This window comes from Lepisosteus oculatus, unplaced genomic scaffold, assembly GCF_040954835.1.
Source record: "Lepisosteus oculatus isolate fLepOcu1 unplaced genomic scaffold, fLepOcu1.hap2 HAP2_SCAFFOLD_48, whole genome shotgun sequence".
Lineage (NCBI taxonomy): Eukaryota > Metazoa > Chordata > Actinopteri > Semionotiformes > Lepisosteidae > Lepisosteus > Lepisosteus oculatus.
In genome coordinates, this window is record NW_027168020.1 from 1,184,313 (window position 1) to 1,212,055 (window position 27,743).

At 53.8% G+C, this 27,743-nt stretch overlaps 35 non-coding genes across 35 annotated transcripts; 14 read left to right on the forward strand and 21 right to left on the reverse strand.

The window, feature by feature from the left end:
• Positions 1-263: 263 nt before the first annotated feature.
• On the reverse strand, positions 264-336 carry trnav-aac (transfer RNA valine (anticodon AAC)). The gene has a single exon. It is a non-coding gene; the product is annotated as a tRNA-Val (tRNA).
• A 1,197-nt stretch (positions 337-1,533) lies between these two features.
• trnad-guc (transfer RNA aspartic acid (anticodon GUC)) lies at positions 1,534-1,605 on the forward strand. Its single transcript has one exon. It is a non-coding gene; the product is annotated as a tRNA-Asp (tRNA).
• A 634-nt stretch (positions 1,606-2,239) lies between these two features.
• trnav-cac (transfer RNA valine (anticodon CAC)) lies at positions 2,240-2,312 on the reverse strand. Its single transcript has one exon. It is a non-coding gene; the product is annotated as a tRNA-Val (tRNA).
• A 451-nt stretch (positions 2,313-2,763) lies between these two features.
• On the reverse strand, positions 2,764-2,835 carry trnae-uuc (transfer RNA glutamic acid (anticodon UUC)). Its single transcript has one exon. It is a non-coding gene; the product is annotated as a tRNA-Glu (tRNA).
• A 201-nt stretch (positions 2,836-3,036) lies between these two features.
• trnah-gug (transfer RNA histidin (anticodon GUG)) lies at positions 3,037-3,108 on the forward strand. The gene has a single exon. It is a non-coding gene; the product is annotated as a tRNA-His (tRNA).
• A 574-nt stretch (positions 3,109-3,682) lies between these two features.
• Positions 3,683-3,755, reverse strand: trnav-aac (transfer RNA valine (anticodon AAC)). The gene has a single exon. It is a non-coding gene; the product is annotated as a tRNA-Val (tRNA).
• A 1,197-nt stretch (positions 3,756-4,952) lies between these two features.
• On the forward strand, positions 4,953-5,024 carry trnad-guc (transfer RNA aspartic acid (anticodon GUC)). The gene has a single exon. It is a non-coding gene; the product is annotated as a tRNA-Asp (tRNA).
• Positions 5,025-5,658: 634 nt separating this feature from the next.
• trnav-cac (transfer RNA valine (anticodon CAC)) lies at positions 5,659-5,731 on the reverse strand. Its single transcript has one exon. It is a non-coding gene; the product is annotated as a tRNA-Val (tRNA).
• Positions 5,732-6,182: 451 nt separating this feature from the next.
• trnae-uuc (transfer RNA glutamic acid (anticodon UUC)) lies at positions 6,183-6,254 on the reverse strand. Its single transcript has one exon. It is a non-coding gene; the product is annotated as a tRNA-Glu (tRNA).
• Positions 6,255-6,455: 201 nt separating this feature from the next.
• Positions 6,456-6,527, forward strand: trnah-gug (transfer RNA histidin (anticodon GUG)). Its single transcript has one exon. It is a non-coding gene; the product is annotated as a tRNA-His (tRNA).
• Positions 6,528-7,101: 574 nt separating this feature from the next.
• Positions 7,102-7,174, reverse strand: trnav-aac (transfer RNA valine (anticodon AAC)). Its single transcript has one exon. It is a non-coding gene; the product is annotated as a tRNA-Val (tRNA).
• A 1,169-nt stretch (positions 7,175-8,343) lies between these two features.
• On the forward strand, positions 8,344-8,415 carry trnad-guc (transfer RNA aspartic acid (anticodon GUC)). The gene has a single exon. It is a non-coding gene; the product is annotated as a tRNA-Asp (tRNA).
• A 634-nt stretch (positions 8,416-9,049) lies between these two features.
• Positions 9,050-9,122, reverse strand: trnav-cac (transfer RNA valine (anticodon CAC)). Its single transcript has one exon. It is a non-coding gene; the product is annotated as a tRNA-Val (tRNA).
• Positions 9,123-9,573: 451 nt separating this feature from the next.
• Positions 9,574-9,645, reverse strand: trnae-uuc (transfer RNA glutamic acid (anticodon UUC)). The gene has a single exon. It is a non-coding gene; the product is annotated as a tRNA-Glu (tRNA).
• A 201-nt stretch (positions 9,646-9,846) lies between these two features.
• trnah-gug (transfer RNA histidin (anticodon GUG)) lies at positions 9,847-9,918 on the forward strand. The gene has a single exon. It is a non-coding gene; the product is annotated as a tRNA-His (tRNA).
• A 574-nt stretch (positions 9,919-10,492) lies between these two features.
• Positions 10,493-10,565, reverse strand: trnav-aac (transfer RNA valine (anticodon AAC)). The gene has a single exon. It is a non-coding gene; the product is annotated as a tRNA-Val (tRNA).
• Positions 10,566-11,734: 1,169 nt separating this feature from the next.
• On the forward strand, positions 11,735-11,806 carry trnad-guc (transfer RNA aspartic acid (anticodon GUC)). The gene has a single exon. It is a non-coding gene; the product is annotated as a tRNA-Asp (tRNA).
• Positions 11,807-12,440: 634 nt separating this feature from the next.
• On the reverse strand, positions 12,441-12,513 carry trnav-cac (transfer RNA valine (anticodon CAC)). The gene has a single exon. It is a non-coding gene; the product is annotated as a tRNA-Val (tRNA).
• A 451-nt stretch (positions 12,514-12,964) lies between these two features.
• Positions 12,965-13,036, reverse strand: trnae-uuc (transfer RNA glutamic acid (anticodon UUC)). Its single transcript has one exon. It is a non-coding gene; the product is annotated as a tRNA-Glu (tRNA).
• Positions 13,037-13,237: 201 nt separating this feature from the next.
• trnah-gug (transfer RNA histidin (anticodon GUG)) lies at positions 13,238-13,309 on the forward strand. The gene has a single exon. It is a non-coding gene; the product is annotated as a tRNA-His (tRNA).
• Positions 13,310-13,883: 574 nt separating this feature from the next.
• Positions 13,884-13,956, reverse strand: trnav-aac (transfer RNA valine (anticodon AAC)). The gene has a single exon. It is a non-coding gene; the product is annotated as a tRNA-Val (tRNA).
• Positions 13,957-15,153: 1,197 nt separating this feature from the next.
• trnad-guc (transfer RNA aspartic acid (anticodon GUC)) lies at positions 15,154-15,225 on the forward strand. Its single transcript has one exon. It is a non-coding gene; the product is annotated as a tRNA-Asp (tRNA).
• Positions 15,226-15,859: 634 nt separating this feature from the next.
• On the reverse strand, positions 15,860-15,932 carry trnav-cac (transfer RNA valine (anticodon CAC)). The gene has a single exon. It is a non-coding gene; the product is annotated as a tRNA-Val (tRNA).
• Positions 15,933-16,383: 451 nt separating this feature from the next.
• Positions 16,384-16,455, reverse strand: trnae-uuc (transfer RNA glutamic acid (anticodon UUC)). Its single transcript has one exon. It is a non-coding gene; the product is annotated as a tRNA-Glu (tRNA).
• A 201-nt stretch (positions 16,456-16,656) lies between these two features.
• Positions 16,657-16,728, forward strand: trnah-gug (transfer RNA histidin (anticodon GUG)). Its single transcript has one exon. It is a non-coding gene; the product is annotated as a tRNA-His (tRNA).
• A 574-nt stretch (positions 16,729-17,302) lies between these two features.
• Positions 17,303-17,375, reverse strand: trnav-aac (transfer RNA valine (anticodon AAC)). Its single transcript has one exon. It is a non-coding gene; the product is annotated as a tRNA-Val (tRNA).
• Positions 17,376-18,544: 1,169 nt separating this feature from the next.
• Positions 18,545-18,616, forward strand: trnad-guc (transfer RNA aspartic acid (anticodon GUC)). Its single transcript has one exon. It is a non-coding gene; the product is annotated as a tRNA-Asp (tRNA).
• Positions 18,617-19,237: 621 nt separating this feature from the next.
• Positions 19,238-19,310, reverse strand: trnav-cac (transfer RNA valine (anticodon CAC)). The gene has a single exon. It is a non-coding gene; the product is annotated as a tRNA-Val (tRNA).
• A 451-nt stretch (positions 19,311-19,761) lies between these two features.
• Positions 19,762-19,833, reverse strand: trnae-uuc (transfer RNA glutamic acid (anticodon UUC)). The gene has a single exon. It is a non-coding gene; the product is annotated as a tRNA-Glu (tRNA).
• Positions 19,834-20,034: 201 nt separating this feature from the next.
• On the forward strand, positions 20,035-20,106 carry trnah-gug (transfer RNA histidin (anticodon GUG)). Its single transcript has one exon. It is a non-coding gene; the product is annotated as a tRNA-His (tRNA).
• Positions 20,107-20,680: 574 nt separating this feature from the next.
• On the reverse strand, positions 20,681-20,753 carry trnav-aac (transfer RNA valine (anticodon AAC)). Its single transcript has one exon. It is a non-coding gene; the product is annotated as a tRNA-Val (tRNA).
• Positions 20,754-21,942: 1,189 nt separating this feature from the next.
• Positions 21,943-22,014, forward strand: trnad-guc (transfer RNA aspartic acid (anticodon GUC)). The gene has a single exon. It is a non-coding gene; the product is annotated as a tRNA-Asp (tRNA).
• A 634-nt stretch (positions 22,015-22,648) lies between these two features.
• Positions 22,649-22,721, reverse strand: trnav-cac (transfer RNA valine (anticodon CAC)). Its single transcript has one exon. It is a non-coding gene; the product is annotated as a tRNA-Val (tRNA).
• A 451-nt stretch (positions 22,722-23,172) lies between these two features.
• trnae-uuc (transfer RNA glutamic acid (anticodon UUC)) lies at positions 23,173-23,244 on the reverse strand. Its single transcript has one exon. It is a non-coding gene; the product is annotated as a tRNA-Glu (tRNA).
• A 2,354-nt stretch (positions 23,245-25,598) lies between these two features.
• On the forward strand, positions 25,599-25,671 carry trnam-cau (transfer RNA methionine (anticodon CAU)). The gene has a single exon. It is a non-coding gene; the product is annotated as a tRNA-Met (tRNA).
• The last annotated feature ends 2,072 nt before the right edge of the window (positions 25,672-27,743 follow it).

Genomic DNA, 27,743 nt, shown 5'->3' on the forward strand with positions numbered 1-27,743 from the left:
CGATTCTTGATGAGATCTTGGGCTCACTAAGAAGCCCCCGCTGGATGCTAATCTTTCTGTTGTTCTTGCAGGTCCTGCGCTGCTTTTGAGCCGACAGAGCTCGTCCTGATCTGTCGGCACAGCCCAATTGCAAATGATCGGCTCCGCATACAGAAGGAACGTGCGTTTGGTACAAGAGTGCATGAAGGCACCTGAAATACATTGGGAACAAATGACCGGTCGCTCAATACCTCTGTGAAGTACAGGAGCGTGCAAAACGAGGCTGTTTCCGCCCGGTCTCGAACCGGGGACCTTTCGCGTGTTAGGCGAACGTGATAGCCGCTACACCACGGAAACCTGCAGGGACTGCTGCTGGTGTCTCGCTTGCGTTTCGGGCTGAGAAAGGGACGCGTCACTTTAGGCAGGGGGCGCTGGAGAGAGGAACAAAGGGCGCGATGAAACAAAACACCGAAACCCGGGATCTTTAGATCTTCAGTCTAACGCTCTCCCAGCTGAGCTATTTCGGCGGTGCACAGAGCCCACAGCCACCTGCTCCAGCCTTCCTGTGTTGCGGCATGAGCGCACCAAGAGTAGCGGGAGAGTGTTGCAGGAACGTCACTCAGAAGGAAAGCCACCCAGGTGCGCCCTCTGAGCTCTGTCCAGCGCATCTTCCTCGCATGGACTCCTGCCTGCGACGGGCAGGAAACAATTAGCAAGAACAGAACAACACCCCATGGGTGTCTCATGACCACACCTTAGGTTGTGACACGTGCAGGTGTGAGGGGTTGCCGGGCTACTTTGGAGCAGAGCTTGGGCGGAGGGAGGGCGGGAAAGCAGACAAAGAGGTGACACCTCAAGGTCTGCACGATCACAGCTCTCCGCCGCCCCAGGCTTCCGCTCGATAAGCTGCTGGACACACTCGCCCCTCCTCACACAGACCGTGGAAAAGCCCCCGAGTCGGAGGGCTCTCTCTTCCTCCCAGGAGCTCTTGGACACGACGCACAGACAGGGTGCGGGGAGCCGCCGCCTGCAAACACGGCTCCAGGCAGGACTCCACTCCGTAGGAGCCGCAGAGCAGAGGAGATGGGGGCAGCTTAGCTCCTGTGCAGAGACCTGAGCTGCTGTTGCTGCAGACGCTGTCTTTTCTGCACTCGGGGTAGGAGTGAATGTTGAGTTGCCCTTAGAAATGAAGCAGAGTACTTCAACGGCACGGGTGTGTGTGTGTGCGTGCGCCCTGGTGATTCTGGGAGACAGATCGAACCTGGGCTAAAAGAGAGGAGGCTTAGCCCTCTTCCATTTGCTACTTCAAAGTTGTACAACCCATTTGTATTTGCTAGGCGGCGCAGTTTATCGTGCACAAAGAACGCTTTGAAAAGCGTCCAAAGCAAGTCATTCCGAGTTGGTCGTTTGTGTTTTCCGTTCAGACGCGAAATGCTGAAATAATCTCTCGGCTCCTCGGTTGTCATTTCTGCTCCGTAAAGGAATCACAGCACGCGTCGCCTTCCAGCACGCTGGGTCGGGACACGATGCCGGGGGTCGGAGCGTGTGATGTCTTCCTCGTTAGTATAGTGGCAAGTATCCCCGCCTGTCACGCGGGAGACCGGGGTTCGATTCCCCGACGGGGAGTAGCTTTTCTTTTACCTCCTTAGAGAAAGGACTGCCTTTCACTTCTCTGTTTTCTAACACAGCGTCGTGCACCTTTTCATTGCTCTCGCTTTCAGAGCCTCCGCACGGCACAAGACTCGACATCAGGAAGCACATTGAAGTGAAAGCAGGGAGCGCTGCGACATGCACTGTGCAGATCCCGCCACACTAAGAGGTGAGTGGGTCTGTTCGATGCACAAAGAACGCTTTGATAAGCGTCAAAGGCAAATCATTCCGAGTTGGTCGTTTGTGTTTTCCGTTCAGACGCGAAATGCTGAAATGATCTCTCGGCTCCTCGGTTGTCATTTCTGCTCCGTAAAGGAATCACAGCACGAGTCGGCTTCCAGCACGGTGGGTCGGGACACGATGCCGGGGGTCGGAGAGAGTGATGTCTTCCTCGTTAGTATAGGACCTGTCACGTGGACCTGTCACCTGTCCCCACCTGTCACGCGGGAGACCGGGGTACATCAGGACGCGCATTGAAGTGAAAGCAGGATGCGCTGCGACATGCACTGTGCAGATCCCGCCACACTAAGAGGTGAGTGGGTCTGTTCGATCACAGCGCTAGGCGAATCCCCAATCCCCTTTTGTGCGTGGCGACAGAAGAAGTCTGGTCTGTTTCCGCCCGGTTTCGATCCGGGGACCTTTCGCGTGTGAGGCGAACGTGATAACCACTACACTACGGAAACTGTGGTCAGATGTGCCCAGCGGCCCAGCGCTGAGCTTCGCCAATGCGATTCAGCTGCTTCCAGTGCCTTTATTGGGGTGCGCTGATGGACCGTGCTCTCTCTCCAGAGACCAGCACGCCTGTCATGGACGGAGCAGGAAAGACGGCACCACATTCTACAGCCCTCTCCACGCAATCGACGAAATCGGGCTACTGAAGTGGAGAAAATCGCCTCTCCAGAAAGTGCAAATATCATCTTGGAGAGTATAAATCCTATTGCCGAAGGTCAGCCCTGTCTACCAGAGTGACCCTCCCACCTCCTGCAGCGATGGTCAGCTCGTCTCACACGCGAGAAGTTTCGGCTGGAAACAAGCGCCCCCTCTTCTCGCACGTTTTGCACGTTGAGTAGTTTTAATGCGGCTCCTTCGTACACAGTGCTGATCTTTTGGAAAGCAGGAGGCAAAATTGACACGTTCCCATACCGGGAGTCGAACCCGGGCCGCCTGGGTGAAAACCAGGAATCCTAACCGCTAGACCATATGGGAGTGCACAACCCTGCTGTTCCGGGCATCATGCAAGCAAACTACATAAATATGAGAAAACACGCAAGAGAGTTGTCACTCAGAGTGTCGAAGGGTCGATGTATACTGGGGCTCAGTTGAAATGCAACGTCAGGACTTACCCGAATTATGTCACACGAAGAGAGCACAGCCTTTTCCGCCCTGCCACGTGTGTATCGGTAACTCGCCGTGATCGTATAGTGGTCAGTACTTTGCGTTGTGGCCGCAACAACCCCGGTTCGAATCCGGGTCACGGCAGAATAGGGGCGTCTGCTTTTACTACTTGCACGAATGAAGGCAAAAAAAAGCCAATTGATGTGAACGAACGGCGCTTTACAGAGGAGTACTGCCTGACTGGATCGTTGATGAACGACAGAGACCACTCCGACCTCTTCTCGGGTTTCTTCAATGACTTACTAAGGATCTTCTTCACATTCGCCCATGCAGGGGAAGCCAGTTACACCAAAGCAAACGCAGGAAAGTGCAATTCAAGCAGAGTCCAGGAGGGACTTGTTTACACCGAGAGTGGTCGGAGAATGGAACAATGCGCCTAGCCCTGTTGCTGGAGCCGATTCTTGATGAGATCTTGGGCTCACTAAGAAGCCCCCGCTGGATGCTAATCTTTCTGTTGTTCTTGCAGGTCCTGCGCTGCTTTTGAGCCGACAGAGCTCGTCCTGATCTGTCGGCACAGCCCAATTGCAAATGATCGGCTCCGCATACAGAAGGAACGTGCGTTTGGTACAAGAGTGCATGAAGGCACCTGAAATACATTGGGAACAAATGACCGGTCGCTCAATACCTCTGTGAAGTACAGGAGCGTGCAAAACGAGGCTGTTTCCGCCCGGTCTCGAACCGGGGACCTTTCGCGTGTTAGGCGAACGTGATAGCCGCTACACCACGGAAACCTGCAGGGACTGCTGCTGGTGTCTCGCTTGCGTTTCGGGCTGAGAAAGGGACGCGTCACTTTAGGCAGGGGGCGCTGGAGAGAGGAACAAAGGGCGCGATGAAACAAAACACCGAAACCCGGGATCTTTAGATCTTCAGTCTAACGCTCTCCCAGCTGAGCTATTTCGGCGGTGCACAGAGCCCACAGCCACCTGCTCCAGCCTTCCTGTGTTGCGGCATGAGCGCACCAAGAGTAGCGGGAGAGTGTTGCAGGAACGTCACTCAGAAGGAAAGCCACCCAGGTGCGCCCTCTGAGCTCTGTCCAGCGCATCTTCCTCGCATGGACTCCTGCCTGCGACGGGCAGGAAACAATTAGCAAGAACAGAACAACACCCCATGGGTGTCTCATGACCACACCTTAGGTTGTGACACGTGCAGGTGTGAGGGGTTGCCGGGCTACTTTGGAGCAGAGCTTGGGCGGAGGGAGGGCGGGAAAGCAGACAAAGAGGTGACACCTCAAGGTCTGCACGATCACAGCTCTCCGCCGCCCCAGGCTTCCGCTCGATAAGCTGCTGGACACACTCGCCCCTCCTCACACAGACCGTGGAAAAGCCCCCGAGTCGGAGGGCTCTCTCTTCCTCCCAGGAGCTCTTGGACACGACGCACAGACAGGGTGCGGGGAGCCGCCGCCTGCAAACACGGCTCCAGGCAGGACTCCACTCCGTAGGAGCCGCAGAGCAGAGGAGATGGGGGCAGCTTAGCTCCTGTGCAGAGACCTGAGCTGCTGTTGCTGCAGACGCTGTCTTTTCTGCACTCGGGGTAGGAGTGAATGTTGAGTTGCCCTTAGAAATGAAGCAGAGTACTTCAACGGCACGGGTGTGTGTGTGTGCGTGCGCCCTGGTGATTCTGGGAGACAGATCGAACCTGGGCTAAAAGAGAGGAGGCTTAGCCCTCTTCCATTTGCTACTTCAAAGTTGTACAACCCATTTGTATTTGCTAGGCGGCGCAGTTTATCGTGCACAAAGAACGCTTTGAAAAGCGTCCAAAGCAAGTCATTCCGAGTTGGTCGTTTGTGTTTTCCGTTCAGACGCGAAATGCTGAAATGATCTCTCGGCTCCTCGGTTGTCATTTCTGCTCCGTAAAGGAATCACAGCACGCGTCGCCTTCCAGCACGCTGGGTCGGGACACGATGCCGGGGGTCGGAGCGTGTGATGTCTTCCTCGTTAGTATAGTGGCAAGTATCCCCGCCTGTCACGCGGGAGACCGGGGTTCGATTCCCCGACGGGGAGTAGCTTTTCTTTTACCTCCTTAGAGAAAGGACTGCCTTTCACTTCTCTGTTTTCTAACACAGCGTCGTGCACCTTTTCATTGCTCTCGCTTTCAGAGCCTCCGCACGGCACAAGACTCGACATCAGGAAGCACATTGAAGTGAAAGCAGGGAGCGCTGCGACATGCACTGTGCAGATCCCGCCACACTAAGAGGTGAGTGGGTCTGTTCGATGCACAAAGAACGCTTTGATAAGCGTCAAAGGCAAATCATTCCGAGTTGGTCGTTTGTGTTTTCCGTTCAGACGCGAAATGCTGAAATGATCTCTCGGCTCCTCGGTTGTCATTTCTGCTCCGTAAAGGAATCACAGCACGAGTCGGCTTCCAGCACGGTGGGTCGGGACACGATGCCGGGGGTCGGAGAGAGTGATGTCTTCCTCGTTAGTATAGGACCTGTCACGTGGACCTGTCACCTGTCCCCACCTGTCACGCGGGAGACCGGGGTACATCAGGACGCGCATTGAAGTGAAAGCAGGATGCGCTGCGACATGCACTGTGCAGATCCCGCCACACTAAGAGGTGAGTGGGTCTGTTCGATCACAGCGCTAGGCGAATCCCCAATCCCCTTTTGTGCGTGGCGACAGAAGAAGTCTGGTCTGTTTCCGCCCGGTTTCGATCCGGGGACCTTTCGCGTGTGAGGCGAACGTGATAACCACTACACTACGGAAACTGTGGTCAGATGTGCCCAGCGGCCCAGCGCTGAGCTTCGCCAATGCGATTCAGCTGCTTCCAGTGCCTTTATTGGGGTGCGCTGATGGACCGTGCTCTCTCTCCAGAGACCAGCACGCCTGTCATGGACGGAGCAGGAAAGACGGCGCCACATTCTACAGCCCTCTCCACGCAATCGACGAAATCGGGCTACTGAAGTGGAGAAAATCGCCTCTCCAGAAAGTGCAAATATCATCTTGGAGAGTATAAATCCTATTGCCGAAGGTCAGCCCTGTCTACCAGAGTGACCCTCCCACCTCCTGCAGCGATGGTCAGCTCGTCTCACACGCGAGAAGTTTCGGCTGGAAACAAGCGCCCCCTCTTCTCGCACGTTTTGCACGTTGAGTAGTTTTAATGCGGCTCCTTCGTACACAGTGCTGATCTTTTGGAAAGCAGGAGGCAAAATTGACACGTTCCCATACCGGGAGTCGAACCCGGGCCGCCTGGGTGAAAACCAGGAATCCTAACCGCTAGACCATATGGGAGTGCACAACCCTGCTGTTCCGGGCATCATGCAAGCAAACTACATAAATATGAGAAAACACGCAAGAGAGTTGTCACTCAGAGTGTCGAAGGGTCGATGTATACTGGGGCTCAGTTGAAATGCAACGTCAGGACTTACCCGAATTATGTCACACGAAGAGAGCACAGCCTTTTCCGCCCTGCCACGTGTGTATCGGTAACTCGCCGTGATCGTATAGTGGTCAGTACTTTGCGTTGTGGCCGCAACAACCCCGGTTCGAATCCGGGTCACGGCAGAATAGGGGCGTCTGCTTTTACTACTTGCACGAATGAAGGCAAAAAAAAGCCAATTGATGTGAACGAACGGCGCTTTACAGAGGAGTACTGCCTGACTGGATCGTTGATGAACGACAGAGACCACTCCGACCTCTTCTCGGGTTTCTTCAATGACTTACTAAGGATCTTCTTCACATTCGCCCATGCAGGGGAAGCCAGTTACACCAAAGCAAACGCAGGAAAGTGCAATTCAAGCAGAGTCCAGGAGGGACTTGTTTACACCGAGAGTGGTCGGAGAATGGAACAATGCGCCCAGCCCTGTTGCTGGAGCCGATTCTTGATGAGATCTTGGGCTCACTAAGAAGCCCCCGCTGGATGCTAATCTTTCTGTTGTTCTTGCAGGTCCTGCGCTGCTTTTGAGCCGACAGAGCTCGTCCTGATCTGTCGGCACAGCCCAATTGCAAATGATCGGCTCCGCATACAGAAGGAACGTGCGTTTGGTACAAGAGTGCATGAAGGCACCGGAAATACATTGGGAACAAATGACCGGTCGCTCAATACCTCTGTGAAGTACAGGAGCGTGCAAAACGAGGCTGTTTCCGCCCGGTCTCGAACCGGGGACCTTTCGCGTGTTAGGCGAACGTGATAGCCGCTACACCACGGAAACCTGCAGGGACTGCTGCTGGTGTCTCGCTTGCGTTTCGGGCTGAGAAAGGGACGCGTCACTTTAGGCAGGGGGCGCTGGAGAGAGGAACAAAGGGCGCGATGAAACAAAACACCGAAACCCGGGATCTTTAGATCTTCAGTCTAACGCTCTCCCAGCTGAGCTATTTCGGCGGTGCACAGAGCCCACAGCCACCTGCTCCAGCCTTCCTGTGTTGCGGCATGAGCGCACCAAGAGTAGCGGGAGAGTGTTGCAGGAACGTCACTCAGAAGGAAAGCCACCCAGGTGCGCCCTCTGAGCTCTGTCCAGCGCATCTTCCTCGCATGGACTCCTGCCTGCGACGGGCAGGAAACAATTAGCAAGAACAGAACAACACCCCATGGGTGTCTCATGACCACACCTTAGGTTGTGACACGTGCAGGTGTGAGGGGTTGCCGGGCTACTTTGGAGCAGAGCTTGGGCGGAGGGAGGGCGGGAAAGCAGACAAAGAGGTGACACCTCAAGGTCTGCACGATCACAGCTCTCCGCCGCCCCAGGCTTCCGCTCGATAAGCTGCTGGACACACCCGCCCCTCCTCACACAGACCGTGGAAAAGCCCCCGAGTCGGAGGGCTCTCTCTTCCTCCCAGGAGCTCTTGGACACGACGCACAGACAGGGTGCGGGGAGCCGCCGCCTGCAAACACGGCTCCAGGCAGGACTCCACTCCGTAGGAGCCGCAGAGCAGAGGAGATGGGGGCAGCTTAGCTCCTGTGCAGAGACCTGAGCTGCTGTTGCTGCAGACGCTGTCTTTTCTGCACTCGGGGTAGGAGTGAATGTTGAGTTGCCCTTAGAAATGAAGCAGAGTACTTCAACGGCACGGGTGTGTGTGTGTGCGTGCGCCCTGGTGATTCTGGGAGACAGATCGAACCTGGGCTAAAAGAGAGGAGGCTTAGCCCTCTTCCATTTGTATCTGCTAGGCGGCGCAGTTGTCGTGCACAAAGAACGCTTTGAAAAGCGTCCAAAGCAAGTCATTCCGAGTTGGTCGTTTGTGTTTTCCGTTCAGACGCGAAATGCTGAAATGATCTCTCGGCTCCTCGGTTGTCATTTCTGCTCCGTAAAGGAATCACAGCACGCGTCGCCTTCCAGCACGCTGGGTCGGGACACGATGCCGGGGGTCGGAGCGTGTGATGTCTTCCTCGTTAGTATAGTGGCAAGTATCCCCGCCTGTCACGCAGGAGACCGGGGTTCGATTCCCCGACGGGGAGTAGCTTTTCTTTTACCTCCTTAGAGAAAGGACTGCCTTTCACTTCTCTGTTTTCTAACACAGCGTCGTGCACCTTTTCATTGCTCTCGCTTTCAGAGTCTCCGCACGGCACACGACTCGACATCAGGAAGCACATTGAAGTGAAAGCAGGGAGCGCTGCGACATGCACTGTGCAGATCCCGCCACACTAAGAGGTGAGTGGGTCTGTTCGATGCACAAAGAACGCTTTGATAAGCGTCAAAGGCAAATCATTCCGAGTTGGTCGTTTGTGTTTTCCGTTCAGACGCGAAATGCTGAAATGATCTCTCGGCTCCTCGGTTGTCATTTCTGCTCCGTAAAGGAATCACAGCACGAGTCGGCTTCCAGCACGGTGGGTCGGGACACGATGCCGGGGGTCGGAGAGAGTGATGTCTTCCTCGTTAGTATAGGACCTGTCACGTGGACCTGTCACCTGTCCCCACCTGTCACGCGGGAGACCGGGGTACATCAGGACGCGCATTGAAGTGAAAGCAGGATGCGCTGCGACATGCACTGTGCAGATCCCGCCACACTAAGAGGTGAGTGGGTCTGTTCGATCACAGCGCTAGGCGAATCCCCAATCCCCTTTTGTGCGTGGCGACAGAAGAAGTCTGGTCTGTTTCCGCCCGGTTTCGATCCGGGGACCTTTCGCGTGTGAGGCGAACGTGATAACCACTACACTACGGAAACTGTGGTCAGATGTGCCCAGCGGCCCAGCGCTGAGCTTCGCCAATGCGATTCAGCTGCTTCCAGTGCCTTTATTGGGGTGCGCTGATGGACCGTGCTCTCTCTCCAGAGACCAGCACGCCTGTCATGGACGGAGCAGGAAAGACGGCGCCACATTCTACAGCCCTCTCCACGCAATCGACGAAATCGGGCTACTGAAGTGGAGAAAATCGCCTCTCCAGAAAGTGCAAATATCATCTTGGAGAGTATAAATCCTATTGCCGAAGGTCAGCCCTGTCTACCAGAGTGACCCTCCCACCTCCTGCAGCGATGGTCAGCTCGTCTCACACGCGAGAAGTTTCGGCTGGAAACAAGCGCCCCCTCTTCTCGCACGTTTTGCACGTTGAGTAGTTTTAATGCGGCTCCTTCGTACACAGTGCTGATCTTTTGGAAAGCAGGAGGCAAAATTGACACGTTCCCATACCGGGAGTCGAACCCGGGCCGCCTGGGTGAAAACCAGGAATCCTAACCGCTAGACCATATGGGAGTGCACAACCCTGCTGTTCCGGGCATCATGCAAGCAAACTACATAAATATGAGAAAACACGCAAGAGAGTTGTCACTCAGAGTGTCGAAGGGTCGATGTATACTGGGGCTCAGTTGAAATGCAACGTCAGGACTTTCCCGAATTATGTCACACGAAGAGAGCACAGCCTTTTCCGCCCTGCCACGTGTGTATCAGTAACTCGCCGTGATCGTATAGTGGTCAGTACTTTGCGTTGTGGCCGCAACAACCCCGGTTCGAATCCGGGTCACGGCAGAATAGGGGCGTCTGCTTTTACTACTTGCACGAATGAAGGCAAAAAAAAGCCAATTGATGTGAACGAACGGCGCTTTACAGAGGAGTACTGCCTGACTGGATCGTTGATGAACGACAGAGACCACTCCGACCTCTTCTCGGGTTTCTTCAATGACTTACTAAGGATCTTCTTCACATTCGCCCATGCAGGGGAAGCCAGTTACACCAAAGCAAACGCAGGAAAGTGCAATTCAAGCAGAGACCAGGAGGGACTTGTTTACACCGAGAGTGGTCGGAGAATGGAACAATGCGCCCAGCCCTGTTGCTGGAGCCGATTCTTGATGAGATCTTGGGCTCACTAAGAAGCCCCCGCTGGATGCTAATCTTTCTGTTGTTCTTGCAGGTCCTGCGCTGCTTTTGAGCCGACAGAGCTCGTCCTGATCTGTCGGCACAGCCCAATTGCAAATGATCGGCTCCGCATACAGAAGGAACGTGCGTTTGGTACAAGAGTGCATGAAGGTACCGGAAATACATTGGGAACAAATGACCGGTCGCTCAATACCTCTGTGAAGTACAGAAGCGTGCAAAACGAGGCTGTTTCCGCCCGGTCTCGAACCGGGGACCTTTCGCGTGTTAGGCAAACGTGATAGCCGCTACACCACGGAAACCTGCAGGGACTGCTGCTGGTGTCTCGCTTGCGTTTCGGGCTGAGAAAGGGACGCGTCACTTTAGGCAGGGGGCGCTGGAGAGAGGAACAAAGGGCGCGATGAAACAAAACACCGAAACCCGGGATCTTTAGATCTTCAGTCTAACGCTCTCCCAGCTGAGCTATTTCGGCGGTGCACAGAGCCCACAGCCACCTGCTCCAGCCTTCCTGTGTTGCGGCATGAGCGCACCAAGAGTAGCGGGAGAGTGTTGCAGGAACGTCACTCAGAAGGAAAGCCACCCAGGTGCGCCCTCTGAGCTCTGTCCAGCGCATCTTCCTCGCATGGACTCCTGCCTGCGACGGGCAGGAAACAATTAGCAAGAACAGAACAACACCCCATGGGTGTCTCATGACCACACCTTAGGTTGTGACACGTGCAGGTGTGAGGGGTTGCCGGGCTACTTTGGAGCAGAGCTTGGGCGGAGGGAGGGCGGGAAAGCAGACAAAGAGGTGACACCTCAAGGTCTGCACGATCACAGCTCTCCGCCGCCCCAGGCTTCCGCTCGATAAGCTGCTGGACACACCCGCCCCTCCTCACACAGACCGTGGAAAAGCCCCCGAGTCGGAGGGCTCTCTCTTCCTCCCAGGAGCTCTTGGACACGACGCACAGACAGGGTGCGGGGAGCCGCCGCCTGCAAACACGGCTCCAGGCAGGACTCCACTCCGTAGGAGCCGCAGAGCAGAGGAGATGGGGGCAGCTTAGCTCCTGTGCAGAGACCTGAGCTGCTGTTGCTGCAGACGCTGTCTTTTCTGCACTCGGGGTAGGAGTGAATGTTGAGTTGCCCTTAGAAATGAAGCAGAGTACTTCAACGGCACGGGTGTGTGTGTGTGCGTGCGCCCTGGTGATTCTGGGAGACAGATCGAACCTGGGCTAAAAGAGAGGAGGCTTAGCCCTCTTCCATTTGTATCTGCTAGGCGGCGCAGTTGTCGTGCACAAAGAACGCTTTGAAAAGCGTCCAAAGCAAGTCATTCCGAGTTGGTCGTTTGTGTTTTCCGTTCAGACGCGAAATGCTGAAATGATCTCTCGGCTCCTCGGTTGTCATTTCTGCTCCGTAAAGGAATCACAGCACGCGTCGCCTTCCAGCACGCTGGGTCGGGACACGATGCCGGGGGTCGGAGCGTGTGATGTCTTCCTCGTTAGTATAGTGGCAAGTATCCCCGCCTGTCACGCGGGAGACCGGGGTTCGATTCCCCGACGGGGAGTAGCTTTTCTTTTACCTCCTTAGAGAAAGGACTGCCTTTCACTTCTCTGTTTTCTAACACAGCGTCGTGCACCTTTTCATTGCTCTCGCTTTCAGAGCCTCCGCACGGCACAAGACTCGACATCAGGAAGCACATTGAAGTGAAAGCAGGGAGCGCTGCGACATGCACTGTGCAGATCCCGCCACACTAAGAGGTGAGTGGGTCTGTTCGATGCACAAAGAACGCTTTGATAAGCGTCAAAGGCAAATCATTCCGAGTTGGTCGTTTGTGTTTTCCGTTCAGACGCGAAATGCTGAAATGATCTCTCGGCTCCTCGGTTGTCATTTCTGCTCCGTAAAGGAATCACAGCACGAGTCGGCTTCCAGCACGGTGGGTCGGGACACGATGCCGGGGGTCGGAGAGAGTGATGTCTTCCTCGTTAGTATAGGACCTGTCACGTGGACCTGTCACCTGTCCCCACCTGTCACGCGGGAGACCGGGGTACATCAGGACGCGCATTGAAGTGAAAGCAGGATGCGCTGCGACATGCACTGTGCAGATCCCGCCACACTAAGAGGTGAGTGGGTCTGTTCGATCACAGCGCTAGGCGAATCCCCAATCCCCTTTTGTGCGTGGCGACAGAAGAAGTCTGGTCTGTTTCCGCCCGGTTTCGATCCGGGGACCTTTCGCGTGTGAGGCGAACGTGATAACCACTACACTACGGAAACTGTGGTCAGATGTGCCCAGCGGCCCAGCGCTGAGCTTCGCCAATGCGATTCAGCTGCTTCCAGTGCCTTTATTGGGGTGCGCTGATGGACCGTGCTCTCTCTCCAGAGACCAGCACGCCTGTCATGGACGGAGCAGGAAAGACGGCGCCACATTCTACAGCCCTCTCCACGCAATCGACGAAATCGGGCTACTGAAGTGGAGAAAATCGCCTCTCCAGAAAGTGCAAATATCATCTTGGAGAGTATAAATCCTATTGCCGAAGGTCAGCCCTGTCTACCAGAGTGACCCTCCCACCTCCTGCAGCGATGGTCAGCTCGTCTCACACGCGAGAAGTTTCGGCTGGAAACAAGCGCCCCCTCTTCTCGCACGTTTTGCACGTTGAGTAGTTTTAATGCGGCTCCTTCGTACACAGTGCTGATCTTTTGGAAAGCAGGAGGCAAAATTGACACGTTCCCATACCGGGAGTCGAACCCGGGCCGCCTGGGTGAAAACCAGGAATCCTAACCGCTAGACCATATGGGAGTGCACAACCCTGCTGTTCCGGGCATCATGCAAGCAAACTACATAAATATGAGAAAACACGCAAGAGAGTTGTCACTCAGAGTGTCGAAGGGTCGATGTATACTGGGGCTCAGTTGAAATGCAACGTCAGGACTTTCCCGAATTATGTCACACGAAGAGAACACAGCCTTTTCCGCCCTGCCACGTGTGTATCGGTAACTCGCCGTGATTGTATAGTGGTCAGTACTTTGCGTTGTGGCCGCAACAACCCCGGTTCGAATCCGGGTCACGGCAGAATAGGGGTGTCTGCTTTTACTACTTGCACGAATGAAGGCAAAAAAAAGCCAATTGATGTGAACGAACGGCGCTTTACAGAGGAGTACTGCCTGACTGGATCGTTGATGAACGACAGAGACCACTCCGACCTCTTCTCGGGTTTCTTCAATGACTTACTAAGGATCTTCTTCACATTCGCCCATGCAGGGGAAGCCAGTTACACCAAAGCAAACGCAGGAAAGTGCAATTCAAGCAGAGTCCAGGAGGGACTTGTTTACACCGAGAGTGGTCGGAGAATGGAACAATGCGCCTAGCCCTGTTGCTGGAGCCGATTCTTGATGAGATCTTGGGCTCACTAAGAAGCCCCCGCTGGATGCTAATCTTTCTGTTGTTCTTGCAGGTCCTGCGCTGCTTTTGAGCCGACAGAGCTCGTCCTGATCTGTCGGCACAGCCCAATTGCAAATGATCGGCTCCGCATACAGAAGGAACGTGCGTTTGGTACAAGAGTGCATGAAGGCACCTGAAATACATTGGGAACAAATGACCGGTCGCTCAATACCTCTGTGAAGTACAGGAGCGTGCAAAACGAGGCTGTTTCCGCCCGGTCTCGAACCGGGGACCTTTCGCGTGTTAGGCGAACGTGATAGCCGCTACACCACGGAAACCTGCAGGGACTGCTGCTGGTGTCTCGCTTGCGTTTCGGGCTGAGAAAGGGACGCGTCACTTTAGGCAGGGGGCGCTGGAGAGAGGAACAAAGGGCGCGATGAAACAAAACACCGAAACCCGGGATCTTTAGATCTTCAGTCTAACGCTCTCCCAGCTGAGCTATTTCGGCGGTGCACAGAGCCCACAGCCACCTGCTCCAGCCTTCCTGTGTTGCGGCATGAGCGCACCAAGAGTAGCGGGAGAGTGTTGCAGGAACGTCACTCAGAAGGAAAGCCACCCAGGTGCGCCCTCTGAGCTCTGTCCAGCGCATCTTCCTCGCATGGACTCCTGCCTGCGACGGGCAGGAAACAATTAGCAAGAACAGAACAACACCCCATGGGTGTCTCATGACCACACCTTAGGTTGTGACACGTGCAGGTGTGAGGGGTTGCCGGGCTACTTTGGAGCAGAGCTTGGGCGGAGGGAGGGCGGGAAAGCAGACAAAGAGGTGACACCTCAAGGTCTGCACGATCACAGCTCTCCGCCGCCCCAGGCTTCCGCTCGATAAGCTGCTGGACACACTCGCCCCTCCTCACACAGACCGTGGAAAAGCCCCCGAGTCGGAGGGCTCTCTCTTCCTCCCAGGAGCTCTTGGACACGACGCACAGACAGGGTGCGGGGAGCCGCCGCCTGCAAACACGGCTCCAGGCAGGACTCCACTCCGTAGGAGCCGCAGAGCAGAGGAGATGGGGGCAGCTTAGCTCCTGTGCAGAGACCTGAGCTGCTGTTGCTGCAGACGCTGTCTTTTCTGCACTCGGGGTAGGAGTGAATGTTGAGTTGCCCTTAGAAATGAAGCAGAGTACTTCAACGGCACGGGTGTGTGTGTGTGCGTGCGCCCTGGTGATTCTGGGAGACAGATCGAACCTGGGCTAAAAGAGAGGAGGCTTAGCCCTCTTCCATTTGCTACTTCAAAGTTGTACAACCCATTTGTATTTGCTAGGCGGCGCAGTTTATCGTGCACAAAGAACGCTTTGAAAAGCGTCCAAAGCAAGTCATTCCGAGTTGGTCGTTTGTGTTTTCCGTTCAGACGCGAAATGCTGAAATGATCTCTCGGCTCCTCGGTTGTCATTTCTGCTCCGTAAAGGAATCACAGCACGCGTCGCCTTCCAGCACGCTGGGTCGGGACACGATGCCGGGGGTCGGAGCGTGTGATGTCTTCCTCGTTAGTATAGTGGCAAGTATCCCCGCCTGTCACGCGGGAGACCGGGGTTCGATTCCCCGACGGGGAGTAGCTTTTCTTTTACCTCCTTAGAGAAAGGACTGCCTTTCACTTCTCTGTTTTCTAACACAGCGTCGTGCACCTTTTCATTGCTCTCGCTTTCAGAGCCTCCGCACGGCACAAGACTCGACATCAGGAAGCACATTGAAGTGAAAGCAGGGAGCGCTGCGACATGCACTGTGCAGATCCCGCCACACTAAGAGGTGAGTGGGTCTGTTCGATGCACAAAGAACGCTTTGATAAGCGTCAAAGGCAAATCATTCCGAGTTGGTCGTTTGTGTTTTCCGTTCAGACGCGAAATGCTGAAATGATCTCTCGGCTCCTCGGTTGTCATTTCTGCTCCGTAAAGGAATCACAGCACGAGTCGGCTTCCAGCACGGTGGGTCGGGACACGATGCCGGGGGTCGGAGAGAGTGATGTCTTCCTCGTTAGTATAGGACCTGTCACGTGGACCTGTCACCTGTCCCCACCTGTCACGCGGGAGACCGGGGTACATCAGGACGCGCATTGAAGTGAAAGCAGGATGCGCTGCGACATGCACTGTGCAGATCCCGCCACACTAAGAGGTGAGTGGGTCTGTTCGATCACAGCGCTAGGCGAATCCCCAATCCCCTTTTGTGCGTGGCGACAGAAGAAGTCTGGTCTGTTTCCGCCCGGTTTCGATCCGGGGACCTTTCGCGTGTGAGGCGAACGTGATAACCACTACACTACGGAAACTGTGGTCAGATGTGCCCAGCGGCCCAGCGCTGAGCTTCGCCAATGCGATTCAGCTGCTTCCAGTGCCTTTATTGGGGTGCGCTGATGGACCGTGCTCTCTCTCCAGAGACCAGCACGCCTGTCATGGACGGAGCAGGAAAGACGGCGCCACATTCTACAGCCCTCTCCACGCAATTGACGAAATCGGGCTACTGAAGTGGAGAAAATCGCCTCTCCAGAAAGTGCAAATATCATCTTGGAGAGTATAAATCCTATTGCCGAAGGTCAGCCCTGTCTACCAGAGTGACCCTCCCACCTCCTGCAGCGATGGTCAGCTCGTCTCACACGCGAGAAGTTTCGGCTGGAAACAAGCGCCCCCTCTTCTCGCACGTTTTGCACGTTGAGTAGTTTTAATGCGGCTCCTTCGTACACAGTGCTGATCTTTTGGAAAGCAGGAGGCAAAATTGACACGTTCCCATACCGGGAGTCGAACCCGGGCCGCCTGGGTGAAAACCAGGAATCCTAACCGCTAGACCATATGGGAGTGCACAACCCTGCTGTTCCGGGCATCATGCAAGCAAACTACATAAATATGAGAAAACACGCAAGAGAGTTGTCACTCAGAGTGTCGAAGGGTCGATGTATACTGGGGCTCAGTTGAAATGCAACGTCAGGACTTTCCCGAATTATGTCACACGAAGAGAGCACAGCCTTTTCCGCCCTGCCACGTGTGTATCGGTAACTCGCCGTGATCGTATAGTGGTCAGTACTTTGCGTTGTGGCCGCAACAACCCCGGTTCGAATCCGGGTCACGGCAGAATAGGGGCGTCTGCTTTTACTACTTGCACGAATGAAGGCAAAAAAAAGCCAATTGATGTGAACGAACGGCGCTTTACAGAGGAGTACTGCCTGACTGGATCGTTGATGAACGACAGAGACCACTCCGACCTCTTCTCGGGTTTCTTCAATGACTTACTAAGGATCTTCTTCACATTCGCCCATGCAGGGGAAGCCAGTTACACCAAAGCAAACGCAGGAAAGTGCAATTCAAGCAGAGACCAGGAGGGACTTGTTTACACCGAGAGTGGTCGGAGAATGGAACAATGCGCCCAGCCCTGTTGCTGGAGCCGATTCTTGATGAGATCTTGGGCTCACTAAGAAGCCCCCGCTGGATGCTAATCTTTCTGTTGTTCTTGCAGGTCCTGCGCTGCTTTTGAGCCGACAGAGCTCGTCCTGATCTGTCGGCACAGCCCAATTGCAAATGATCGGCTCCGCATACAGAAGGAACGTGCGTTTGGTACAAGAGTGCATGAAGGTACCGGAAATACATTGGGAACAAATGACCGGTCGCTCAATACCTCTGTGAAGTACAGAAGCGTGCAAAACGAGGCTGTTTCCGCCCGGTCTCGAACCGGGGACCTTTCGCGTGTTAGGCGAACGTGATAGCCGCTACACCACGGAAACCTGCAGGGACTGCTGCTGGTGTCTCGCTTGCGTTTCGGGCTGAGAAAGGGACGCGTCACTTTAGGCAGGGGGCGCTGGAGAGAGGAACAAAGGGCGCGATGAAACAAAACACCGAAACCCGGGATCTTTAGATCTTCAGTCTAACGCTCTCCCAGCTGAGCTATTTCGGCGGTGCACAGAGCCCACAGCCACCTGCTCCAGCCTTCCTGTGTTGCGGCATGAGCGCACCAAGAGTAGCGGGAGAGTGTTGCAGGAACGTCACTCAGAAGGAAAGCCACCCAGGTGCGCCCTCTGAGCTCTGTCCAGCGCATCTTCCTCGCATGGACTCCTGCCTGCGACGGGCAGGAAACAATTAGCAAGAACAGAACAACACCCCATGGGTGTCTCATGACCACACCTTAGGTTGTGACACGTGCAGGTGTGAGGGGTTGCCGGGCTACTTTGGAGCAGAGCTTGGGCGGAGGGAGGGCGGGAAAGCAGACAAAGAGGTGACACCTCAAGGTCTGCACGATCACAGCTCTCCGCCGCCCCAGGCTTCCGCTCGATAAGCTGCTGGACACACCCGCCCCTCCTCACACAGACCGTGGAAAAGCCCCCGAGTCGGAGGGCTCTCTCTTCCTCCCAGGAGCTCTTGGACACGACGCACAGACAGGGTGCGGGGAGCCGCCGCCTGCAAACACGGCTCCAGGCAGGACTCCACTCCGTAGGAGCCGCAGAGCAGAGGAGATGGGGGCAGCTTAGCTCCTGTGCAGAGACCTGAGCTGCTGTTGCTGCAGACGCTGTCTTTTCTGCACTCGGGGTAGGAGTGAATGTTGAGTTGCCCTTAGAAATGAAGCAGAGTACTTCAACGGCACGGGTGTGTGTGTGTGCGTGCGCCCTGGTGATTCTGGGAGACAGATCGAACCTGGGCTAAAAGAGAGGAGGCTTAGCCCTCTTCCATTTGTATCTGCTAGGCGGCGCAGTTGTCGTGCACAAAGAACGCTTTGAAAAGCGTCCAAAGCAAGTCATTCCGAGTTGGTCGTTTGTGTTTTCCGTTCAGACGCGAAATGCTGAAATGATCTCTCGGCTCCTCGGTTGTCATTTCTGCTCCGTAAAGGAATCACAGCACGCGTCGCCTTCCAGCACGCTGGGTCGGGACACGATGCCGGGGGTCGGAGCGTGTGATGTCTTCCTCGTTAGTATAGTGGCAAGTATCCCCGCCTGTCACGCGGGAGACCGGGGTTCGATTCCCCGACGGGGAGTAGCTTTTCTTTTACCTCCTTAGAGAAAGGACTGCCTTTCACTTCTCTGTTTTCTAACACAGCGTCGTGCACCTTTTCATTGCTCTCGCTTTCAGAGTCTCCGCACGGCACACGACTCGACATCAGGAAGCACATTGAAGTGAAAGCAGGGAGCGCTGCGACATGCACTGTGCAGATCCCGCCACACTAAGAGGTGAGTGGGTCTGTTCGATGCACAAAGAACGCTTTGATAAGCGTCAAAGGCAAATCATTCCGAGTTGGTCGTTTGTGTTTTCCGTTCAGACGCGAAATGCTGAAATGATCTCTCGGCTCCTCGGTTGTCATTTCTGCTCCGTAAAGGAATCACAGCACGAGTCGGCTTCCAGCACGGTGGGTCGGGACACGATGCCGGGAGTCGGAGAGAGTGATGTCTTCCTCGTTAGTATAGGACCTGTCACCTGTCCCCACCTGTCACGCGGGAGACCGGGGTACATCAGGACGCGCATTGAAGTGAAAGCAGGATGCGCTGCGACATGCACTGTGCAGATCCCGCCACACTAAGAGGTGAGTGGGTCTGTTCGATCACAGCACTAGGCGAATCCCCAATCCCCTTTTGTGCGTGGCGACAGAAGAAGTCTGGTCTGTTTCCACCCGGTTTCGATCCGGGGATCTTTCGCGTGTGAGGCGAACGTGATAACCACTACACTACGGAAACTGTGGTCAGATGTGCCCAGCGGCCCAGCGCTGAGCTTCGCCAATGCGATTCAGCTGCTTCCAGTGCCTTTATTGGGGTGCGCTGATGGACCGTGCTCTCTCTCCAGAGACCAGCACGCCTGTCATGGACGGAGCAGGAAAGACGGCGCCACATTCTACAGCCCTCTCCACGCAATCGACGAAATCGGGCTACTGAAGTGGAGAAAATCGCCTCTCCAGAAAGTGCAAATATCATCTTGGAGAGTATAAATCCTATTGCCGAAGGTCAGCCCTGTCTACCAGAGTGACCCTCCCACCTCCTGCAGCGATGGTCAGCTCGTCTCACACGCGAGAAGTTTCGGCTGGAAACAAGCGCCCCCTCTTCTCGCACGTTTTGCACGTTGAGTAGTTTTAATGCGGCTCCTTCGTACACAGTGCTGATCTTTTGGAAAGCAGGAGGCAAAATTGACACGTTCCCATACCGGGAGTCGAACCCGGGCCGCCTGGGTGAAAACCAGGAATCCTAACCGCTAGACCATATGGGAGTGCACAGCCCTGCTGTTCCGGGCATCATGCAAGCAAACTACATAAATATGAGAAAACACGCAAGAGAGTTGTCACTCAGAGTGTCGAAGGGTCGATGTATACTGGGGCTCAGTTGAAATGCAACGTCAGGACTTTCCCGAATTATGTCACACGAAGAGAGCACAGCCTTTTCCGCCCTGCCACGTGTGTATCGGTAACTCGCCGTGATCGTATAGTGGTCAGTACTTTGCGTTGTGGCCGCAACAACCCCGGTTCGAATCCGGGTCACGGCAGAATAGGGGAGTCTGCTTTTACTACTTGCACGAATGAAGGCAAAAAAAAGCCAATTGATGTGAACGAACGGCGCTTTACAGAGGAGTACTGCCTGACTGGATCGTTGATGAACGACAGAGACCACTCCGACCTCTTCTCGGGTTTCTTCAATGACTTACTAAGGATCTTCTTCACATTCGCCCATGCAGGGGAAGCCAGTTACACCAAAGCAAACGTAGGAAAGTGCAATTCAAGCAGAGACCAGGAGGGACTTGTTTACACCAAGAGTGGTCGGAGAATGGAACAATGCGCCCAGCCCTGTTGCTGGAGCCGATTCTTGATGAGATCTTGGGCTCACTAAGAAGCCCCCGCTGGATGCTAATCTTTCTGTTGTTCTTGCAGGTCCTGCGCTGCTATTGAGCCGACAGAGCTCGTCCTGATCTGTCGGCACAGCCCAATTGCAAATGATCGGCTCCGCATACAGAAGGAACGTGCGTTTGGTACAAGAGTGCATGAAGGCACCGGAAATACATTGGGAACAAATGACCGGTCGCTCAATACCTCTGTGAAGTACAGGAGCGTGCAAAACGAGGCTGTTTCCACCCGGTCTCGAACCGGGGACCTTTCGCGTGTTAGGCGAACGTGATAGCCGCTACACCACGGAAACCTGCAGGGACTGTTGCTGCTTGCGTTTCGGGCTGAGAAAGGGACGCGTCACTTTAGGCAGGGGGCGCTGGAGAGAGGAACAAAGGGCGCGATGAAACAAAACACCGAAACCCGGGATCTTTAGATCTTCAGTCTAACGCTCTCCCAGCTGAGCTATTTCGGCGGTGCACAGAGCCCACAGCCACCTGCTTCAGCCTTCCTGTGTTGCGGCATGAGCGCACCAAGAGTAGCGGGAGAGTGTTGCAGGAACGTCACTCAGAACGAAAGCCACCCAGGTGCGCCCTCTGAGCTCTGTCCAGCGCATCTTCCTCGCATGGACTCCTGCCTGCGACGGGCAGGAAACAATTAGCAAGAACAGAACAACACCCCATGGGTGTCTCATGACCACACCTTAGGTTGTGACACGTGCAGGTGTGAGGGGTTGCCGGGCTACTTTGGAGCAGAGCTTGGGCGGAGGGAGGGCGGGAAAGCAGACAAAGAGGTGACACCTCAAGGTCTGCACGATCACAGCTCTCCGCCGCCTCAGGCTTCCGCTCGATAAGCTGCTGGACACACCCGCCCCTCCTCACACAGACCGTGGAAAAGCCCCCGAGTCGGAGGGCTCTCTCTTCCTCCCAGGAGCTCTTGGACACAACGCACAGACAGGTAGCGGGGAGCCGCCGCCTGCAAACACGGCTCCAGGCAGGACTCCACTCCGTAGGAGCCGCAGAGCAGAGGAGATGGGGGCAGCTTAGCTCCTGTGCAGAGACCTGAGCTGCTGTTGCTGCAGACGCTGTCTTTTCTGCACTCGGGGTAGGAGTGAATGTTGAGTTGCCCTCAGAAATGAAGCAGAGTACTTCAACGGCACGGGTGTGTGTGTGTGCGTGCGCCCTGGTGATTCTGGGAGACAGATCGAACCTGGGCTAAAAGAGAGGAGGCTTAGCCCTCTTCCATTTGCTACTTCAAAGTTGTACAACCCATTTGTATCTGCTAGGCGGCGCAGTTTATCGTGCACAAAGAACGCTTTGAAAAGCGTCCAAAGCAAGTCATTCCGAGTTGGTCGTTTGTGTTTTCCGTTCAGACGCGAAATGCTGAAATGATCTCTCGGCTCCTCGGTTGTCATTTCTGCTCCGTAAAGGAATCACAGCACGCGTCGCCTTCCAGCACGCTGGGTCGGGACACGATGCCGGGGGTCGGAGTGTGTGATGTCTTCCTCGTTAGTATAGTGGCAAGTATCCCCGCCTGTCACGTGGGAGACCGGGGTTCGATTCCCCGACGGGGAGTAGCTTTTCTTTTACCTCCTTAGAGAAAGGACTGCCTTTCACTTCTCTGTTTTCTAACACAGCGTCGTGAACCTTTTCATTGCTCTCGCTTTCAGAGCCTCCGCACGGCACACGACTCGACATCAGGAAGCACATTGAAGTGAAAGCAGGGAGCGCTGCGACATGCACTGTGCAGATCCCGCCACACTAAGAGGTGAGTGGGTCTGTTCGATGCACAAAGAACGCTTTGATAAGCGTCAAAGGCAAATCATTCCGAGTTGGTCGTTTGTGTTTTCCATTCAGACGCGAAATGCTGAAATGATCTCTCGGCTGCTCGGTTGTCATTTCTGCTCCGTAAAGGAATCACAGCACGAGTCGGCTTCCAGCACGGTGGGTCGGGACACGATGCCGGGGGTCGGAGAGAGCGATGTCTTCCTCGTTAGTATAGGACCTGTCACGTGGACCTGTCACCTGTCCCCACCTGTCATGCGGGAGACCGGGGTACATCAGGACGCGCATTGAAGTGAAAGCAGGATGCGCTGCGACATGCACTGTGCAGATCCCGCCACACTAAGAGGTGAGTGGGTCTGTTCGATCACAGCACTAGGCGAATCCCCAATCCCCTTTTGTGCGTGGCGACAGAAGAAGTCTGGTCTGTTTCCGCCCGGTTTCGATCCGGGGATCTTTCGCGTGTGAGGCGAACGTGATAACCACTACACTACGGAAACTGTGGTCAGATGTGCCCAGCGGCCCAGCGCTGAGCTTCGCCAATGCGATTCAGCTGCTTCCAGTGCCTTTATTGGGGTGCGCTGATGGACCGTGCTCTCTCTCCAGAGACCAGCACGCCTGTCATGGACGGAGCAGGAAAGACGGCGCCACATTCTACAGCCCTCTCCACGCAATCGACGAAATCGGGCTACTGAAGTGGAGAAAATCGCCTCTCCAGAAAGTGCAAATATCATCTTGGAGAGTATAAATCCTATTGCCGAAGGTCAGCCCTGTCTACCAGAGTGACCCTCCCACCTCCTGCAGCGATGGTCAGCTCGTCTCACACGCGAGAAGTTTCGGCTGGAAACAAGCGCCCCCTCTTCTCGCACGTTTTGCACGTTGAGTAGTTTTAATGTGGCTCCTTCGTACACAGTGCTGATCTTTTGGAAAGCAGGAGGCAAAATTGACACGTTCCCATACCAGGAGTCGAACCCGGGCCGCCTGGGTGAAAACCAGGAATCCTAACCGCTAGACCATATGGGAGTGCACAACCCTGCTGTTCCGGGCATCATGCAAGCAAACTACATAAATATGAGAAAACACGCAAGAGAGTTGTCACTCAGAGTGCCGAAGGGTCGATGTATACTGGGGCTCAGTTGAAATGCAACGTCAGGACTTTCCCGAATTATGTCACACGAAGAGAGCACAGCCTTTTCCGCCCTGCCACGTGTGTATCGGTAACTCGCCGTGATCGTATAGTGGTCAGTACTTTGCGTTGTGGCCACAACAACCCTGCTTCAAATCCGGGTCACGGCAGAATAGGGGCGTCTGCTTTTACTACTTGCATGAATGAAGGCAAAAAAAAGCCAATCGATGTGAACGAACAGCGCTTTACAGAGGAGTACTGCCTGACTGGATCGTTGATGAACGACAGAGGCCACTCCGACCTCTTCTCGGGTTTCTTCAATGACTTACTAAGGATCTTCTTCACATTCGCCCATGCATGGGAAGCCAGTTACACCAAAGCAAACGCAGGAAAGTGCATTTCATGCAGAGACCAGGAGGGACCTGTTTACACCAAGAGTGGTCGGAGTATGGAACAATGCGCCAAGCCCTGTTTCTGGAGTCGATTCTTGATTAGATCTTGGGCTCACTAAGAGGCCCCCGCTGGGTACTAATCTTTCTGTTGTTCTCGCAGGTGTTGCGCTGCTTTTGAGCCGACAGAGCTCGTCTTGGTCTGTAGGGATAGCCCAATTGCAAATGATCGGCTCCAGGTACAGAAAAAACGTGCATTTGGAACAAGAGTGCATGAAGGCACCGGAAATACATTGGGAACAAATGACTGGTGGTTCAAGACCTCTGTGAAGTGCAGGAGCGTGCAAGAAGAGGCTGTTTGCACCCAGTCTCGAACGGGGGACCTTTCGCGTGTTAGGCGAACGTGATAGCCGCTACACTACAGAAACCTGTAGGGACTGCTGCTGGTGTCTCGCTTGCGTTTCGGGCTGAGAAAGGGACGCGTCACTTTAGGCAGAGGGCGCTGGAGATAGGAACAAAGGGCGCGATGAAACAAAATGCCGAAACCCGGGATCGAGCCAGGGACCTTTAGAACATACTCTCACGAATCGTTAGAATACGTGCGTTTGATCATCAATTGCGTAACAACCACATTCGTTCGACTTGAGCCATCAAGCTCATAGTTTTCAAATCTTGAAAGCTGTCATTGAGCACATCATAGTCTGCAGTACGCCCCGTAACTTGCGTACTTCAACAGAAAGAAGAGCAGACAGCTCCATAAATATGCGAGGCGCAGAGAGTGCAAGGCGAGCCGCACACGTTTCGGTGACTGAGAGAGGGCAGTTTTTGCTTCTGCATTTCCCAAGTAAGGACGCATGACAACAAGCGATCGCGGTGCTCATTTACGACATAGTGGTGATGAGTTTTCAGTACGTGTTCTTTTGAACGAGCAATGAGGTTGCTGCCTTGGACAGCTGACTGCACGCTCTCATTGTGCCACGTGATGAGTATTCACCAGGCTCGTTCAGTCATTAGTCACATTCCATCGTTTGCCATAAGCAGATGCTGCAAGGTGATGTGGATATCAGTTCCCAGTCTTGTGGACGAGGACAAAAAGAACACACAAGGGCTCATCCGCAAGTTGAACCCAGGACCTCCCACACCCTAAGTGAGAATCATACCCCTAAACCAATGAGCCACGGAAGCACTTTCCATTTTATTCTGTCAGCGAGCTTGAGGACGGGGGAGAGGCGTCATTCGCTCGTCCAGTCAGACCTTCATCAATAAGTCAAGAAAGCCGCAATTACACGACTGCCTTGCAGATGAAGGGCAGTGAACTGCACCCGGTAAGAGGGGAACAAGCGGCACTAGGCGACACCGAGGCATGAGCCCCAGCGAGGGGGGTTAGCTTGCATGGTACAGCGGTCGCTTTGCATGCGAGAGGTAGCGGGATCATTTCCCACGTCCTCCAGGTGTGTGCTTAGAGCTTGATGTGCCGAAAGGTGTCCTTTAGCCTGTGGTCACACCTTGCATGGAGAGCGTCATGCAGCTGTCAATCATTTCGCAGCCACGCCCCCTCTTCATCTTCTCTCTGCCTTAAGCGTCTCCGCCACTCTCTCTTGACATTTCATGTCAGCATGTCAGAAGTCCGAGTGACGTTTTTAATGGCTGAGTGAGGGCACGATGCTGAAGCAGAGAGGCCACTTCAGCCAGAGAGACTTGTGCTAGGTGAGATCTGAAAAACAGACTCGCAACAGAAACAGACCAAAAAAGTATCGGTGAGATCAAAAGGCAAATGCAACATCCAGCAGAGGGCGTCTAAAGATTAGGGAACGGGCGACTGAAATCCATGAGGCAAACTTTCCGGCTGTGTACTGCAGCTGGCCTCGTTGGCGTAGTTGGTAGCGCGTCAGTCTCATCATCTGAAGGTCCTGAGTTTGATCCTCACACGGGGCAGGGCTGCTTCCTCTCTTGCTCTTTTCAAACACTTGCGGCAACTGTTCGCTCATAACCACGTCTGGAATGCGTGACCTTTACACGGGGGAGAAGCAACGCCGCATCCCTTTTCTAAAGAACATTCACATTCAGAAATAAGTCAAGAAATTTGCCATTACTTTCGCTCGCGCTGCTGTCAGCCTGCCCATGTTGCCAAAGAAAGATTCACTCGGCGTCAACATGACAGAACAGCGATCACTTGAAAACACTATTCCACACTCCGTAAGCAAGAACTTCAGTGTTTGCAGTCACCCGATATGCCGATAGTCAAAGGAGCACAAAACACGAAGCGTCAAAAGACAAGATGAGTTGATGGAAAGAGCGTTGAATTGATGAGCACAAAAGTTCAGCTCGTACAATAGGCAACGAAGGTCCCGGCGTCATCATCGCACTTGAAAGGACTGCCTTGCAGACTAAGGGCAGTGGGAGGTTGCTGTTTTGAGATGGAGGCATTGGGATGGTGGGCCGAGATCTATTCTTCTTAAGGAATTCTTCATCGTGAAAGATCGGTCCACAGGTCATCCAAAGAACTTACAAATTTTTTGGACTCAGGGAATCACGTGCTTCCGGAAGGGAGTGAAGTGCTCAAACACATGACATGCCCCCTTGATCTCACATGCACAATTCTGCTGCAACATGCACAGCTACCGTCCACACCAGGCAGTGGGGCTTCAGCAGAATTTGCTACGCCACCTGCAATTACATATCCAGCTGCACACATATACATGGCCCCTCTGTCCTTTTCAGGATCTCAAAAAAAAGCATAGCGTGGTTTTCCTGCAACCTGATTGACCGCATCTCCCTCAGAATGTGCCCCGTTGCATTCATTGGTGAAGCAGGACGGAGGCTAACGGGCATGCCAGAACAGTTAGGCTCAGCGATCTCTCCAAAATATTGTGGTTGTAGTGGAAGAAATATGGTTTAAATTGTACCTTGGTATTTCAAACTCTCTCTAGAATGTTATCCATTTCTATTTTATTTTGACAGGAACTGGCTAATGACACTAGATGAAAAGAGAAGAAAGAAAACACAACGTTTCGGCCGTGGAGCCTTCTTCAGGTGTGAGGGCTCCACGGCTGAAATGTTGTGTTTTCTTTCTTCTCTTTTAAGCATGGAATAGACCTATTACTTGTTCCTTTGCAGCCTACGCATGCTGACACAGCTCCCCACCTGAACTGCTAATGATGCCTGGTAGTTTGTGGTACTTGGGTATTGTCTTATGTTTGCTCAAACTGCATATGTGTGATTGCATATTTTGGGGTATTTTCATATGTCAATATTTAATTCACTGACATTCCTGTATGCTTGGAAGAAAGGTAGATTGGATTTGGCACAGGACGCCTGCCCATATTTGTTGATCATTGTTGGGCTGGAAAAACAATGATAAAAAGTGTATGAAAAAAGCTCTCTCCAATATTTCCCTTCTCTTCGCCATGGTTACACTGCCCGTTCTTTCCGTCTTTGGTCCTTCTACAAAGATTCCAGGGCTCTTTTTCCACCATAATATCAGAATATTTTTTTCTCTTTTAAAGGCTGTAGGTGGGGTGTGATGGACTGTACCACTATCATAGAAGATTTTTTCAGGACACATCGCAGTTCCATAGTAGAATTTATCAATAGTAGAATTCCATAGGACATTATTTACCAACATATTACCCAGTGTGAGACTCTGCCAGTAAACCTCAGAGCATTGAGTTCTCCACTGATAAAGATGGCTGTCTGAAGTCATGAAATCCACTGCTGGGATGCCTGAGAGACAGTAATTGAATCTTGGCTGGAATTAGGCTTTCTATTAGTGTTGATCTTTGGGAATTATGTGGTAAAAAGGGAAAACTCCTTTACTTTAGTCACTTTGAATGTTCAAATGTACAGAACCTGCAAAACTAAGCAATGAAAAAAATCCATCACCACTCTCATGATAGCATAACTCATAGTCTCTGCTGTTATGTAACAATACACACTTTCAATTTTCTTATCGCCTGTCTCCAGAGAGAATGTTGTTAGTGCTGATGACCTTGAATTAGACCTTGTTA